General features: G+C 43.0%; 1 pseudogene; it reads left to right on the forward strand.

The window, feature by feature from the left end:
• The first annotated feature begins 1196 nt into the window (after positions 1–1196).
• LOC127310352 (phytepsin-like) lies at positions 1197–17745 on the forward strand (annotated as a pseudogene).
• The last annotated feature ends 693 nt before the right edge of the window (positions 17746–18438 follow it).

Below are 18438 nucleotides of genomic sequence, written 5' to 3' on the forward strand. Positions count from 1 at the left end.
ATTCTATTTAAGTCTTTCCTTGCATATAGACCGGTTTGAGCCAATAGCCATATAGACCGGTTTGCTCCATTCCTTTTATCTCTTGCCTTGTTTGTCTTTTCTTTAAATTTATTCTCGTATGATGTGATACACGAATGGCTAGTTTTACCAAACAACCATATAGAGCAGTTGGCTCATTTCATTTTATATATTGCCTTCTTTGTATTCTCTTTATGTCTTTCTTTGTATTGTGTAGTACATTTCACCTAACAACCATATAGAGTGTTGGATCCATTTTTTATCGCTTGCCTTGTTTGTCTTCTTTTTAAATCTTTCCTTGTGTGGTGTAGTACAACCCTATAGAGCGGCTGGCTCCTTTTCTTTTATATCTTGCCTTGTTTGTATTCTCTCTAAGTCTTTCCTTGTATGTGTTTCACATGGGGCTTTTTTTACCTCATATTTAATATGCAACCGAGATAAGATAGAGATCATCGATTCCGCCAACAGCTGGATGTTTCCTCTTTTGCAACCATGCATGAGCACAAAAAACTGGCTTGTTATAATGGTGTCATCTTCTGCTTCGTGATTATCAAGCCGTGTTGCACACTAGTTATTCACCACCGACAAGCAATCTATTTTTGTCTCTTTAGGCAATCGTACATGACCACCAGAGACACTAGCTTGCAACAACTTTGTGATCCCATGGTGAACCCAACAAAATCCACCGCGTGACATGATCACCCCATCCTAATCTGACGGCTCACAGAAGGGCATTGGATGATCCAACTGTGGAATGATCATGTAGCTTTGCAATGTCCACCGGCCAAAGTTTATAAATTGACCCAAGATGCTGTAGTGCTGCGCACTTCGCAAGTTCACCGGGCACTCTGCTCCTTCCCTACCACTGTTGTTCGGTGAGTTCTCTCTCTTCCCCGGGTAGAATACTTTGGGAAAACTTATCATCTATGAACTGCAATCTCGCACATCTCTTGTTTGTGTGTTTTCTGAACCCCGGATAAGTTTCGACCGGTTTTTGATTTGACGGTTATCAGATCGAGCCAATGTTTTCTTTTGATTTTGGTCTACTTCCATGGCTCACCAATTTTATCATGTTTCATCTTATTATTAGTACTCTGTGACCTGATTTTTCCAAAAAAAATATTCTTGTAATTGCGATGGGGAATTTCTCTCATAAATTTGCAGCTCATAGCGCAGCGATGGGAACCGTCCACGTCACGCTCCAACACCTACTCATCCTTTCCGCCGTGCTCCTCCTCGGCATGCCCGTGGAGGGCCTGGTCCGCATCGCGCTGAAGAAGCTACCGGTCGGCCAGAACCGCCTCGTCGCTGGAGAGGACGCTCAGACCTTCCTCGCGCAGCACCACGGCCTCGTCCATAACGAGGAGCCACAGCCACTACCAAAGAGAGATAAAGTATCACTGAAGAACTACCAGAACGCTCAGTACTACGGTGAGGTTGGCATCGGAATGCCGCCCCAGAACTTCACCGTCATCTTCGACACAGGAAGCTCCAACCTATGGTTGCCCTCCTCCGAGTGCTACTCTTCGGTGTGTGCCCTCATCTCGTCAAGTCTTTGACAGTTTGGTTATTATTTATGATAGCACTAATATGGGGTGTATGTTTTGGGAACTTTTGCTGCAGACTTCATACCACTTGCACAAGAGTTACAAAGCCACCCGGTCGAGCACGTACACGAAGAAAGGTTTGTTAATCTAACATATTGTCCATGCACATGTAGTAAATAGCTTATAGGGAAGAAAATACTGCATTTGTCTATAAATAGATATTAAAATTTAGGGATTTCTATTTTCGTGCCCTCGGTTCCTTAGTTGTGCTCAGTTTTCCCCAGCTGCTTAGTTTTTCCTAAGTTTTCCCCAAGTCCTTGTTTGAAACCCGCAGCAGCAGCTCAGACGGCAGGATTCCCTTTAGTTGACCGTTCTGTGCTGACGTGTGGGGCCGCGTCGTGTGGGCCCGCGTCGCGTGGGGCTGGTAGAAAGGGACCGCGTGGGACAGGATGAGATAGCGTTTGGTTGCACGTGAGAAGGAGCTGGGTTTTGTCTCTCTCGGCCCAAATTGGCATTTTTAAGAGCACCTTTTCCCCTCTTTCTCTCTCTGTCTTTTCTCCAAATTAGTATCAAATCTAGAGAAGCTTCTATTTCTGCCATTTGGTCCTCGTTTTTTGCCCAATATGGCAACAAATCTAGAAGCTAGTATATGATAAATTCACAGCAGCATAATCAGAAAACTAAGTATAATACATAAACTGCATACATCAGCCAAAAGCAGCCAATAACGTTGTTAATGTTCACGAAAAACTAAGCTGAAAAAAATACAAGACGCACGCAATGTATGGCCAACAAGAAGATTCCTCATTGCTCATATATTTCTTTGTCGCCCCATTCGTGCATTATCCCAAGGAAATATTCGGTGAACTCCTTCTGTCTGCAGTGTGCGGCCAATACATCCTCCAAACGGTATGGCCTGTGTTCATTTCTCAGACCGTAGTTTCCCATTCTATCCACATATCGTGGCCACTCATCCCAGGCCTTTGTATCATGAATGTACTCTCTGATATAAACCAAATCGGCATAGTAGATACATCCAGGTCGAAGTGTCGGGTGCACTCTGGTGTCGACGGAGATACACCGGATATAATGCATGAAGAAGGCATGACTGCCAATGTTACTTACCGGATGGAGAGAGCGGCTCTGAGTGTCCACACGGTACACCAATGGTTGGTCCTCCAAAAGCATGTTGTCCAACAACACAAGCAGCAGATCACCATCCGACTTCACAAGATAGAACTTGTCATTTCCAAGTTGTGGAAATGAAATTAGTGTCTCCATCTTGACAGTGCTCACGCGCTGCTGCAACTGTACATTGGTGCACACTATTCTTCCGGACTCAAAATTATCCACAGCTATTGCATACAGTTCACCATTGAACGGGGTAATGCAACGCAAACCATGGTTCTCGATCGAAAAACTTCCATCTCCCCAATCTTCATATATATCCTTAGTTGGAGTGCTCTCATCGACCCAACTAATTTCGTTCGGGTAATGTGAGCAAACGAAGACCATAGTCGGGGATTTGATTACAACGACTGAATCCAGAAAAACAGATGGCATCTGCGCCTCAAACATAGTGTTTGATGCCTTTGTGAGTGGGTTCAGAAGCCGTATCTTGTGCGATGGGTTCTTCTGGGCAAGCACGATGACGCCACAGCAAAAGCTAACGAAGTAGTCTCTAAAATATATTGATAAAGATAACATTCAACACTAAGATTGAAAATAAGAATAGATTAACCTTATAGATATGGAGGAATTTGGAGGAATTTGAACCTTGCATGAACTTTCGATAGATCTATGGTGACGTAGCGGGATGTGCCGAGTTGGAGGAAGGTGAACTCAGCGGCGCGTGGAAGGGCGTGGTCTACCATGATACATTCGTGCAAGTGCACGTCAGGCTCAGGTAAACCTGAGCCCAATTTCTACAGACTTGCATCATAGCAGAGTAGGCGTCCACGTACTCCATATTCGCCAGTAAGCATTCGCCGATCTTGTGAAGTGGTCCGTCACCCATGAGAGAGGCCCAGCTCACGGAGGTGCCACGCTTGGATGCGCCACCCTCGGAGGAGACGGGCTCGGCGGCGACGGGCTCGGCGGCGACGGGTTCGGCGGCGACGGGCTCGGAGGCGACGGGCTCGGTGACGACGGGCTCGGCGGCAACGGGCTCAGATGCCGACGGCCTCGGAGGCGACGGGCCCGAGGGCGATGGCCGCCAGCGCATTCTTCTTCTCCATCGCCGGCAGGGCTCGTACGGCGGTTGGGGTTTTTCCTTCTATTTGGAGAAGTTGATGGGATGTGAGAGGCGTGGTTTTGTGCGTGAGCGAGAATGAGATGTACTGTGTGCAGAGGGAGGGAGAGAGGGGCTTACGCGTCCTAAATGTGACCCGCGTCCACTAGTGCACGTTTGCACCGCGACACACGTCAACAATGGCATGTCTTCCACTTCTGCACCGCAACACGCGTCCTCGACTCGAACCCTGGAAATTTTGATATACTCAGGTATAACCTCGGGTCATATACTAGCATTTTTTGTGTGCTCAATTTTCCCCTTGAGTGCTAATACTGGCTAGTGCAATATACTCAATTTTACCCTCAAGTGGCTGGTCAACAGAGAGTCAACAAAATGGGATTAACTAGTTAAATGAGTTATTTAATGTGCAAAAAATTCCGAAAAAGAGTGGCACTTACTCATGGAGTCTTTACCACAAATTGCCACTTCTCAAATCATAGATAAATCAAGTTTTACCACAAATTGCCACTTCTCAAATCACCTAGTAGCTATGAAGGTGCATGGTTTTCCACAATAAGCCCTACCCAAAACAGCTTTCCCCAAAACATATTTTGTCTGAATGAGGCCATAATTTTCACACTCATGTATATTAGTATTGCAAATAGTTTGAGGTAGGCCAAGATGGGTTTCATTGTACAAAACACACATTTTTCATTTTTTAAATCTCATATTTGAATCTCTTAGTCTGTTTACTACTCACTTGCCCTTGGTTTCTTGATACTACTCAGTTTTTCCCTCTTCCTTCACAAATTCTCATAGACGTCCAACATTGCCCTGATTGGTCTAGTCCATGTCACGCGGATCATGCCCGCCGACCGTTGATCGTATGATTTAACGGGCAGGATAACCCCTATCTCTCTCTGGTCGGGTCCACCACCCTCTCTCTCTATGTCGGCGGTTAGCTTCCACCATCTATGTATGCTAAAGGGTGGTTACCGAATACGCCAAAGTTTGGTTTTTGCATTATTTTTCATGAGCTAAATTATAAACTCTTTTAGGCATTATTTTTCACGCAAAAAATGATAAACCATCACCGATTTGTACTTTTCACGCAAAAAATGATACACCATCACCCATTTATTGTAGCCATTACTTTTCACGCAAAAAATGAAACACCATCACCAATTTGTTGTAGCCATTACTTTCTACGCAAAAAATGATACACCATCACCCATTTCTTGTAGCCATTACTTTCCACGTAAAAAATGATGAACAATCACCGATTTCTTGTAGCCATTACGGTAAAATGATAAACTATCACGAATTACCATTTCTTTTAGGCATTACTTTTCACGGTAAAATGATAAACTATATCACGAAGTTCCATTTCCGTCAAGATATCCGCATTACTTTTTTGTTGAGATATATTCCCTCCGTCCACAAATAAGTGTACTTCTAGCTTTTGTACTAAGTCAAATATTTTAAGTTTTGACCAACCGTAAATAAAAAAGTAGCAACATATATGATGAGATTTTGGTATAATTTGAAACTACATTTCAAAATGAATCTCGGGATACTAAATTAGTGTCATAAATGCTACTACTTTTTCCTATATATGTGGTCAAAGTTTAAAAAGTTTGACTAAATACAATACCTCGATGACTACCCCCACAATGGTCATGTCCTCCTTAATTTATTGTGTAAACCCCCACAACGGTCACCTCCTCCTAAATTTATTGTGTAAACCCCTACAACAGTCATCTCTCCCTTATAAACACCCACAACGGCCATCCTTTGTGTCAATAGGTTCTACCATTCTCTTCTTCGTTCACATACACTTGATCCATTGTCATGGCTACCACGTCTCGGACGCGTACCGGAAGGGGAAGGGGAAGGGGCAGCCGGGGTGGTGGATCATCACCACCACCGTCAACACTGCCATTGATCATAGAGGAGTTATTCATCATCGTCTATGAAGACCCTTTGGTCAAGAAGGTACGTACGCGTTCCACATATATGATGCATGTGATTAATTATGGGCATGTTCTAAAAAACCTATAATTTCAAACGATCGGCGCTCGATATCTTTGCAGGCACTCCCAAAAAAGTTTGCGGACTATCTTGACGGCCAGGAGCCAGCTAAGGTGTATCTGCGAGCAGCTGACTGTGGTCCTCGTCTCTGGACCGTGGAGGTCCTATTTGACGGTCAAGGCCGGATGTACCTCGACAAGGGCTGAGAGAATTTCTCCGTCGCGCACGGTTTGGATTTCGGCTGCTTCGTACACTTCAAATATGAAGGCGATGATGTGCTCAAAGTGAAGGTGTTCGACGAAACAATGTGCAGGAAGTACTACTACTCGGATGACGAAGATACTGACGATGAAAGCGACGACGACTGATACGTCTCCGACGTATCGATAATTTCTTATGTTCCATGCCACATTATTGATGATATCTACATGTTTTATGCATACTTTATGTCATATTTATGCATTTTCCGGCACTAACCTATTAACGAGATGCCGAAGAGCCAGTTGCTGTTTTCTGCTGTTTTTGGTTTCAGAAATCCTAGTAAGGAAATATTCTCGGAATTGGACGAAATCAACGCCCAGGGGCCTATTTTCACACGAAGCTTCCAGAAGACCGAAGATGATACGAAGTGGGGCCACGAGGTGGCCAGACGCTAGGGCGGCGCGGCCCAAGCCCTGGCCACGCCGGCCTAGTGTGTGGGCCCCTCGCGCCGCACCCTGACCTATCTCCTCCGCCTACTTATAGCCTTCGTCGCGAAACCCCCAGTACCGAGAGCCACGATACGGAAAACCTTCCAGAGACGCCGCCGCCGCCAATCCCATCTCGGGGGATTCAGGAGATCGCCTCCGGCACCCTGCCGGAGAGGGGAATCATCTCCCGGAGGACTCTTCACCGCCATGGTCGCCTCCGGAGTGATGAGTGAGTAGTTCACCCCTGGACTATGGGTCCATAGCAGTAGCTAGATGGTCGTCTTCTCCTAATTATGCTTCATTGTCGGGTCTTGTGAGCTGCCTAACATGATCAAGATCATCTATCTGTAATGCTATATGTTGTGTTTGTTGCGATCCGATGGATAGAGAATACTATGTTATGTTGATTATCAATCTATTACCTATGTGTTGTTTATGATCTTGCATGCTCTCCGTTATTAGTAGAGGCTCTGGCCAAGTTTTTACTCTTAACTCCAAGAGGGAGTATTTATGCTCGATAGTGGGTTCATGCCTCCATTAAATGCGGGACGGTGACGAGAAAGTTCTAAGGTTGTGGATGTGCTGTTGCCACTAGGGATAAAATATTGATGCTATGTCCGAGGATGTAGTTATTGATTACATTACGCACCATACTTAATGCAATTGTCTGTTGTTTGCAACTTAATACTGGAAGGGGTTCGGATGATAACCTGAAGGTGGAATTTTTAGGCATAGATGCATGCTGGATAGCGGTCTATGTACTTTGTCGTAGTGCCCAATGAAATCTCACAATACTCATCATATCATGTATGTGCATTGTCATGCCCTCTCTATTTGTCAATTGCCCAACTGTAATTTGTTCACCCAACATGCTATTTATCTTATGGGAGAGACACCTCTAGTGAACTGTGGACCCCGGTCCATTCTTTTACATCGAATACAATCTACTGCAATACTTGTTCTACTGTTTTCTGCAAACAATCGTCATCCACACTATACATCTAATCCTTTGTTACAGCAAGCCGGTGAGATTGACAACCTCACTGTTTCGTTGGGGCAAAGTACTTTGGTTGTGTTGTGCAGGTTCCACGTTGGCGCCGGAATCCCTGGTGTTGCGCCGCACTACATCTCGCCGCCATCAACCTTCAACGTGCTTCTTGGCTCCTACTGGTTCGATAAACCTTGGTTTCTTACTGAGGGAAAACTTGCCACTGTACGCATCACACCTTCCTCTTGGGGTTCCCAATGGTCGCGTGCTGTACGCGTATCAAGACTGTTTTCTGGCGCTGTTGCCGGGGACCCGAAGGAAAGTTACGCCAAAGAGATCTCTAACTCCCACGTCAACTTTGCGCCAGCAACTGTTTTCTGGCGCCGTTGCCGGGGAGATCAAGACACGCTGCAAGGGGAGTCTCCAAATCCCAATCTCTTTACTTTGTTTTTGTCTTGCTTTATTTTATTTACTACTTTGTTTGCTGCATTATATCAAAATACAAAAAAAATTAGTTACTTGTTTTACTTTACTTAATTCCATGCATGTTTTTATTTCACTAGTTAGGCTTAATGGAAAACAACAAAAATATTAGAGATCTTTATAGTATTTATCTAGAGTTAGTACATGAGGAGTTTGAAGAGAAAATTAAAAAACCTATGGAACTTTATATGCATGCTAATGGCAATGTTATTAGTATGAATGCTTTGAACACAATTGTTGCTAATGCTATGGAAAATTCTAAGCTTGGGGAAGCTGGTTTTGATGAGCATGATATTTTTAGTCCCCCAAGCATGGAGGAGAAAATTTACTTTGATGATACTTCACCTCCTATGTATGATGATTACAATGATGACTATCATCGACCTACTATTGAGGAGAAAATTGATTATGATTATACAATGCCTCCTATATTTGATGATTATGGTGATAATGATAGCTACCTTGTTGAATTTGCTCCCACTACAATTAATAAGAATGACTATGATTATGTTGGGAGTAGTAATTATTTTATGCATGAAACTCATGATAAGAATGCTTTATGTGATAGTTATATTGTTGAGTTTGTTCATGATGTTACTGAAAGTTATTATGAGAGAGGGAAACATGGTTATATGCATCTTAATAATATTAAGTTTCCCCTCTTTATGTTGAGAATATTGAAGTTGAGCTTGTGTTGCCTTCCTATGCTTGTCACTTTGTTCTTCATGAATTTGTTTATTTACAAGATTCCTTTTCATAGGAAGTGGGTTAGGCTTAAATTTGTTTTGAATTTGCTTTTTGATGCTCTCTTTTGCTTTAACTCTTATTTCTTGTGAGTGCATCATTGAAATTACTGAGCCCATCTTAATGGCTATAAAGAAAGCACTTCTTGGGAGATAACCCATGATTTTACTTCTTCACTTTTATTTTATATTTGAGTCTTGGAAGTTGTTACTACTGTAGCAACCTCCCCTTATCTTAGTTTTGTGCATTGTTGTGCCAAGTAAAGTCGTTGATAGTAAGGTTCATACTAGATTTGGATTACTGCGCAGAAACAGATTTCTTTGCTGTCACAAATCTGGGACTAATTCTCTGTAGGTAACTCAGAAAATTATGCCAATTTACGTGAGTGATCCTCAGATATGTACGCAATTTTCATTCAATTTGAGAATTTTCATTTGAGCAAGTCTGGTGCCTCTTAGAAATTCGTCTTTACGAACTGTTCTGTTTTGACAGATTCTGCCTTTTATTTCGCATTGCCCGTTTTGCTATGCTTGATGGATTTTTCGATTCCATTGACTTTCAGTAGCTTTGTGCAATGTCCAGAAGTGTTAAGAATGATTGTGTCACCTCTGAACATATAAATTTTAATTGTGCACTAACCCTCTAATGAGTTGTTTTGAGTTTGGTGTGGAGGAAGTTTTCAAGGATCAAGAGAGGGAGATGATACAATATGATCAAGGAGAGTGAAAGCTCTAAGCTTGGGGGTGCCCCGGTGGTTCACCCCTGCATATATCAAGAAGACTCAAGCATCTAATCTTGGGGATGCCCAAGGCATCCCCTTCTTCATCGACAACATTATCAGGTTCCTCTAGTGAAACTATATTTTTATTCCATCACATCTTATGCACTTTGCTTGGAGCGTCGGTTTGTTTTTGTTTTTGTTTTGTTTGAATAAAATGGATCCTAGCATTCTTTGTGTGGGAGAGAGACACGCTCCGCTGTTGCATATGGACAAATATGTCCTTAGGCTTTACTCATAATATTCATGGCGAAAGAATCTTCTTCGTTAAATTGTTATATGGTTGGAATCGGGAAATGATACATGTAGTAATTGCTATAATGTCTTGGATAATGTGATACTTGGCAATTGTTGTGCTCATGTTTAATCTCTTGCATCATATACTTTGCACCTATTAATGAAGAAATACATAGAGCTTGCTAAAATTTGGTTTGCATAATTGGTCTCTCTAAGGTCTAGATAATTTCTAGTATTGAGTTTGAACAACAAGGAAGACGGTGTAGAGTCTTATAATGTTTACAATATGTCTTTTATGTGAGTTTTGCTGCACCGGTTCATCCTTGTGTTTGTTTCAAATAGCCTTGCTAGCCTAAGCCTTGTATCGAGAGGGAATACTTCTCATGCATCCAAATCCTTGAGCCAACCACTATGCCATTTCTGTCCACCTTACCTACCTACTACATGGTATTTCTCCGCCATTCCGAAGTAAATTGCTTGAGTGCTACCTTTAAAATTTCTATCCTTCACCTTTGCAATATATAGCTCATGGGACAAGTAGCCTAAAAACTATTGTGGTATTGAATATGTACTTATGCACTTTATCTCTTATTAAGTTGCTTGTTGTGCGATAACCATGTTCCTGGGGACGCCATCAACTACTCTTTGTTGAATATCATGTGAGTTGCTATGCATGTCCGTCTTGTCTGAAGTAAGGGAGATTTATCGCTAGAATGGTTAGAGCATGCATAATGTTAGAGAAGAACAATGGGCCGCTAACTAAAGCCATGATCCATGGTGGAAGTTTCAGTTTTGGACAAATATCCTCAATCTCATATAAGAAAATTAATTGTTGTTGAATGCTTATGCATAAAAGAGGAGTCCATTATCTGTTGTCTATGTTGTCCCGGTATGGATGTCTAAGTTGAGAATAATCAATAGCGAGAAATCCGATGCGAGCTTTCTCCTTAGACCTTTGTACAGGCGGCATAGAGGTACCCCTTTGTGACACTTGGTTAAAACATATGTATTGCGATGATAATCTAGGTAATCCGAGCTAATTAGGACAAGGTGCGGGCACTATTAGTATACTATGCATGAGGCTTGCAACTTATAGGATATAATTTACATAACACATATGCTTTATTACTACCGTTGACAAAATTGTTTCTTGTTTTCAAAATCAAAGCTCTAGCACAAATATAGCAATCAATGCTTCCCTCTGTGAAGGGCCTTTCTTCTACTTTTATGTTGAGTCAGTGCACCTATTTCTCTCCACCTCAAGAAGCAAACACTTGTGTGAACTGTGCATTGATTCCTACATACTTGCATATTGCACTTGTTATATTACTTTGCATTGATAACTATCCATGAGATATACATGTTACAAGTTGAAAGCAACCGCTGAAACTTAATCTTCCTTTGTGTTGCTTCAATACCTTTACTTTGAATTATTGCTTTATGAGTTAACTCTTATAAAAGACTTATTGATGCTTGCCTTGAAGTACTATTCATGAAAAGTCTTTGCTATATGATTCATTTGTTTACTCATGTCATTTACCATTGTTTTGATCGCTGGATTCATTACATATCCTTACAATAGTATGATCAAGGTTATGATGGCATGTCACTCCAGAAATTATCTTTGTTATCGTTTACCTGCTCGGGATGAGCAGAAACTAAGCTTGGGGATGCTGATACGTCTCCGACGTATCGATAATTTCTTATGTTCCATGCCACATTATTGATGATATCTACATGTTTTATGCATACTTTATGTCATATTTATGCATTTTCCGGCACTAACCTATTAACGAGATGCCGAAGAGCCAGTTGCTGTTTTCTGCTGTTTTTGGTTTCAGAAATCCTAGTAAGGAAATATTCTCGGAATTGGACGAAATCAACGCCCAGGGGCCTATTTTCACACGAAGCTTCCAGAAGACCGAAGATGATACGAAGTGGGGCCACGAGGTGGCCAGACGCTAGGGCGGCGCGGCCCAAGCCCTGGCCACGCCGGCCTAGTGTGTGGGCCCCTCGCGTCGCCCCCTGACCTATCTCCTCCGCTTACTTATAGCCTTCGTCGCGAAACCCCCAGTACCGAGAGCCACGATACGGAAAACCTTCCAGAGACGCCGCCGCCGCCAATCCCATCTCGGGGGATTCAGGAGATCGCCTCCGACACCCTGCCGGAGAGGGGAATCATCTCCCGGAGGACTCTTCACCGCCATGGTCGCCTCCGGAGTGATGAGTGAGTAGTTCACCCCTGGACTATGGGTCCATAGCAGTAGCTAGATGGTCGTCTTCTCCTAATTATGCTTCATTGTCGGGTCTTGTGAGCTGCCTAACATGATCAAGATCATCTATCTGTAATGCTATATGTTGTGTTTGTTGGGATCCGATGGATAGAGAATACTATGTTATGTTGATTATCAATCTATTACCTATGTGTTGTTTATGATCTTGCATGCTCTCCGTTATTAGTAGAGGCTCTGGCCAAGTTTTTTCCCTTAACTCCAAGAGGGAGTATTTATGCTCGATAGTGGGTTCATGCCTCCATTAAATGCAGGACGATGTGACAGAAAGTTCTAAGGTTGTGGATGTGCTGTTGCCACTAGGGATAAAACATTGATGCTATGTCCGAGGATGTAGTTATTGATTACATTACGCACCATACTTAATGCAATTGTCTGTTGTTTGCAACTTAATACTGGAAGGGGTTCGGATGATAACCTGAAGGTGGACTTTTTAGGCATAGATGCATGCTGGATAGCGGTCTATGTACTTTGTCGTAATGCCCAATTAAATCTCACAATACTCATCATATCATGTATGTGCATTGTCATGCCCTCTCTATTTGTCAATTGCCCAACTGTAATTTGTTCACCCAACATGCTATTTATCTTATGGGAGAGACGCCTCTAGTGAACTGTGGACCCCGGTCCATTCTTTTACATCGAATACAATCTACTGCAATACTTGTTCTACTGTTTTCTGCAAACAATCATCATCCACACTATACATCTAATCCTTTGTTACAGCAAGCCGGTGAGATTCACAACCTCACTGTTTCGTTGGGGCAAAGTACTTTGGTTGTGTTGTGCTGGTTCCACGTTGGCGCCGGAATCCCTGGTGTTGCGCCGCACTACATCTCGCTGCCATCAACCTTCAACGTGCTTCTTGGCTCCTACTGGTTCGATAAACCTTGGTTTCTTACTGAGGGAAAACTTGCCGCTGTACGCATCACACCTTCCTCTTGGGGTTCCCAACGGTCGCGTGCTGTACGCGTATCAACGACGTGAAGCCATGCATCCATCCCCTTTAGATAAGGGGATTATGACCAAGAATATATATGTAGCTTCATATGCATCGATTTAGAGATCTAGCTATTTTCCTATATATTATGCATTTAAAAAGTTATATTGCAATTTCCACCATGATTCGAGCACCACAGCCTCCAAACGATGCCGATATCGGCATGGTCAGAACGGCTATGCTCGCCGCCACTGCTAGGTCACCGTCGGGAAGCACCATGTTTAGCATAAGATTCACTTTAGATTAAGCTGCAAAAATAGTCACCTGCCATTGGCTGAGGCGGCCCCACAGAGCGGCTCTATATGATATTCTCTAAATAAATAGACGACCCCATCGGTCATTGGCTGTGGAGGCCCCACAGAGCGGGAATATATGATTTTCTCCAAATAAATAGAAGACCCCACTGGTCATTGGCTACGGCAGCCCCACATAGCGGCAATATATGTCTTTTCATGAAAAATAGACGACCCCACTGGTCATTGGCTGCGGCAGCCCCACAGAGTGGTTATATATGTCTTTTCCTGAAAAATAGACGACCCCACTGGTCATTGGCCGCGGCAGCCCTATAGAGCGGCCCCATTTGTCATTGGCGGCACCGCGTATACAATCAGGAAATAAAACGGCCCACACGTCAGCGACAGATGGATGGCCACCCGTCAGCACGAGACGGTCAGAGAGGAACTACCCTCTGTGCAACCCCACCCGTCAGATTAACGGTAACGGTAAGGCCTCTGACCTGACGGCAACCCTCCCGTCCGAGCGTCTACGAGGGGTTTCAAACTAGAGGGAGGAGAAAACTGAGGAAAAGTTAAGAGGCTGGGGGAAACTGAGCACAACTAACGAACAAGGGGAACGAAAATAGAAATCCCTAAAGTTTATCAAAATTTAGATGTATCTAGATGTTATTTAGTGTCTAGATACATCTAGATTTACACAAACCTCAGAAATCTATTTATAGACGGCGAAAGTACTAACGAGCTAATGCACCACTAAGGTATAATGTCGCGGATCTTTGGGCCGAAATATTGCTGACGTCTTATATAGTGGTACACCGCTAATAAACAGGTTATTGGTGGCATACTAGCCAAATAGCACGTCACCAAATGTGGACATGTTCTCAACTGCCGGTGGTGGTGTGAGACAGTATCGCACGCTGCAAATACACCATGCGCTCGTTGCATGGGGATGCGTGTCACTCTGTTATCACGTGGGCTTGGGCAATTTTGCACGCTGCTATTACTTGCTGCCTTGAAGCCCACCGAAGCGTGACCTTAACCTTGCAAGTAAGCCCACTTCGGTGCCCTATGACCCCCTGATATTTTTTTCCTTCTACCTCCGGCCCGCCGCAAAAACTCCCCTCTCTTTCACATATCTCTTCTCTCTCCCCTTGGCTCATCTCTCCCCCTCGTCCCACACATCACCATGACACCACAGTGCGCAACGCCACCTAGTCCAGACCACCGAAGCCCCCACAAGCCAAACGCTCCATGCATGTCGCTCGAATCTGCCATCGCGGTGAAGGAGTCCTCATCTCTAACGTCCTCGATAGCCTATTTTCCTACTGGTCATGTATGCACTATGAGATGATGATATCCTTACACATTGTCCACGTATTTTCTTCACCTAGGCATTAATCAGATGGTTTAGATTAAACTCTAGTAACCAGGAAAATGATGTTTTCCATGAATATAATATTTCATTTCCAATCTTGGTAGGAAAAAGGGTATCAATTCACTACAAAACTGGTGCAATTGCTGGTTATATTAGCCAAGACAATGTGCAAGTTGGTGGTCTAGTTTTGAAAAAACAGGTTTACGCGCTGCACCAGAAGGACACATTTATATTATGCAATGTGATGTGCATCCTATTTCAGATTATACTATTTTTATTATGCTGCCCTATTAGGATTTTATTGAAGCTTCGTTGGAACCAAGTATTACTTTCATGCTTGGAAAATTTGATGGCATTGTTGGTCTTGCGTTTATAGAAATGTCATTCAGGGGTGCCGAACCTGTTTGGTGAGAAATGTTGCTTGACTGAATTTGTCTGTTTTTCCTATTTATTAACACTATCAACACTAGACATGAATATTTTAATTTATGTGTATTGTTTTATGTATTATATTAATATCTAAATGGTGCACTGTGGGTTCTTCTAATTTAGTGGCATATCGTATAACCAAATGTGTATCATATAACAAGATTTCTTATCCCTGACATCACAAGCGAAATTATAGGTATAACATGGTTAGCCAAGATCTGGTTGGTAGCCCCGTTTTCTCATTCTGGTTCAGTCGACATGCTGGTCAAGTGAAGGGAGGAGAAATAGTTTTTGGAGGAGTTGATCCTAATCATTACAAGGGAAGACATACATATGTCCCTGTTACTAAGAAGGGATACTGGAAGGTGAAACCATTTCGTTTAGTTAAGTAATCTTGAAATTCAAGCTGGAATAACTAGTTTGTGCTCATAAATTTTGCCCCACTTGCTTCAGTTTGACATGGGCGACGTCTTGATTGGAGGAAACTCCACAGGTACTAACATGTCATTTTGTCATGATAAATCATACACAGTATATGCCCGTATATAAATACAAAATGTTTTTAATCATTTTCTTATACCCCTATTTCTATTAGGATTATGTAAATCTGGTTGTGCAGCAATAGTAGACTCGGGAACTTCATTTCTTACTGGCCCCACGGTATGTGTTTGAGATCTATTCATGTTTATTCCCATAAGTAAGGAAAGGGGCTTTTAGTTAATGCATCTAACCTTGGTTTATCGATAAAACCTCACAATCAACATTTATTGTAACCTAAACGAGACATTCCTTCGCTATTTAGGCCATAACCCATATGCTTTTGCCTTGAATTTTACCTTTTAGTGGAGGAAATGTCCATTGTGAAGATAAAATGTATGGTTAGATCCATTGTAGATGTTTCTTTTGATTGAATTATGGTAGTTACAGTAGAAGGAAAAGCTCAATAGAAAACTTTAAATATATAATTTTTGCAATTACCATCTCCTTAGAAGCAGAACTAGTAATATTACATAATGTGAAGATCATCAAAATAAAACCTAATAGACCAGCATGACACATTTTGAAGCATATTAGGTATAACATCTTTGTCGACAGCTCATAGAGTCATCTCCGATGGGTTCATTTTCCATTCTTTTCCTTTAGTCTCAATGTGTTTGCTGAATCAGTACTGAAATATATACAGGCGATAATTACTGAAATAAATTGGAGAATTGGTATACCTAGGTGAGTGAGCAAAGCGTGCAAGAACGTTGTTTCAAAGTTTGGGCAGTGGATTTACTGCTAAAGCAGGTTTGCTTATTTCCAAAAGTTGCTTTCTAGCTTGATCAGTGATGCATAAGGCTTGTAAAATCTTCTTTTCCGGGACTATGATGCAGATATTGCCAAGAAGGATATGTGACACACTTCGTTTATGTTTCTTTATTGGACCTCATGGTGTATGGTAAGAGTTGAGTCTCGCTTGTACCTTTTGTAGTTATGGATGTTCTGCGCAATATATATGCTGTGAAATATGCATTAAAACATGAAACATAGATATTGTGCAAGTAAGAGGATAATTAATGTGTGGGCAATTATAGTGTATATAATATGTATTCATTAATACATATGATATGAATTCATTAATACATATGATATGAATTCATTAATACATATGATTTATATGTCAGAATATTGCTCGCGCATTCTGTTTACAACACTTTGAAAATACCTTCATTTGTTATGTCTCTTATTCACAACCGCATACAGGGCGACGTTGTAACAGAACCACTTTGCTAATCAAGTTATGTTGCTGGTTTGTTCATAAGCATGCATGCATTTGCATTTAAATTGAGAAAATTTGCACTAATATGTGTTGAAACAATGTTGCCAATGTTGTTTGGTATAATAAAAATTTGGTGCAAAAAGCCCCTCAAAATTTTGGGTCAAAATACCCAAAAAGTGCCAAAATCCATCCCTGTTTTAAAATTCCAGAAAAATCCCTAAAACCTAGGGGGGGTTTCGCAAAAAACCCCTTTGTCATCTTCCCCACGCACACACGCAGGCAACTTCCTGGCGCCCGCGCGGCCGTCGATAGCGCCGGCGGCCTGGATGCCTCCCGTCGCCCCCGAGCGCCGATAAAGGTCGCTAACGCCGCGAGGAGAAGCCCCGTCTCGCCACCTCCCTCCCTCTCCTCCTCTCTGCGCCGAACAGGAGCAAACCCTTGCTCCGGCTACTTCACCGTCGCCGATGTTTTGCGCCGCCCCGAGCCCAGCCGACGCCGCCGTTCACTCCACCTCATCGCCAGCAGCCCCCACGCCGAAGGAATCGACGCCGGGAGCCCTGGAGCGCCCGGAGTCGACCGTTCCCGAGCTTCCCCGAGCTCGCCGGCCGCCGCCATCCTCGCCGACTCCGGCCTCCCCTCGCCTCGTCGACGCCACCACGGGCTCCACGGTGAGCTCCTGGTCCTCCTGGTGCCCGCCGCTCGCCCTGGGTCGCCGCCTATCGTGCCGGCGATGTGCGCCTGCATGCTTCAGCGACCATTGGAGGGCGGCGCCGCCCTCGTTGGGTTCGCCATGAGCTCGCGCGTCGAACACGCCCCGCCTCGCTGCCCCGCGCGCACGGGATCGCCCAGGCCGTTCCCGACCTGGCCGGCCATGGCCTTAGCTGATGTCGTGCTGACGTCATGATGATGTCAGCCGACCCTTTTTATATTTTCTGTTTTATTTATAATTCAGAAAATGATGTATATTATATCAAATTGTTCAGAAATTGAAATACTACATGTTTATGAGCATTTCATACATCATTTAAACATTTAAACATCAAAATGTAGTGAAAGCCTAATCGAACCCTCTCATATGGCGGTATCCGGTGCCGGAACACCTTTAATTTGACGATGCACCTAGGGTTGCTCAATTCCATTCACATGACATGTCATTCATATTGTATGCGCATTGCATTATGCCATGTCGTGAATGTTTGTTTCCCTTTCCGGTATTTGGTTCTTCGCGATAGGATCTGAGTCGGAGTCTAAGTCAACGCCACCGAAGAATAGTACTCATCCGCTGAGGGACAAGATAAGCCCTAACCTGGTTCATCTATGATTTCGAAATGTTTTATATGTGGTTCCTCCATATCGCATACGATTCAACCATCTTTTATCGATAGATAGACTTATCCTATCTGTTGTGTAACATCCCAATTTTCAATAAAAGAAAGAAGAAGAATTCCAGAGATCCAAAATTTAGAACCAACAAAAACTTTTATTTGCATATAGTGCCATGCATAGGACTTGTGAATTTTGAGTGATATGCCATGATGATTGTTATTATGCTTATGGGATAAACCCTAAAATCCTAAAGTGATCAAGTGAAGATCAC

This window comes from Lolium perenne, chromosome 6 (genome assembly GCF_019359855.2).
Source record: "Lolium perenne isolate Kyuss_39 chromosome 6, Kyuss_2.0, whole genome shotgun sequence".
In the NCBI taxonomy this organism is placed as follows: Eukaryota; Viridiplantae; Streptophyta; class Magnoliopsida; order Poales; family Poaceae; genus Lolium; species Lolium perenne.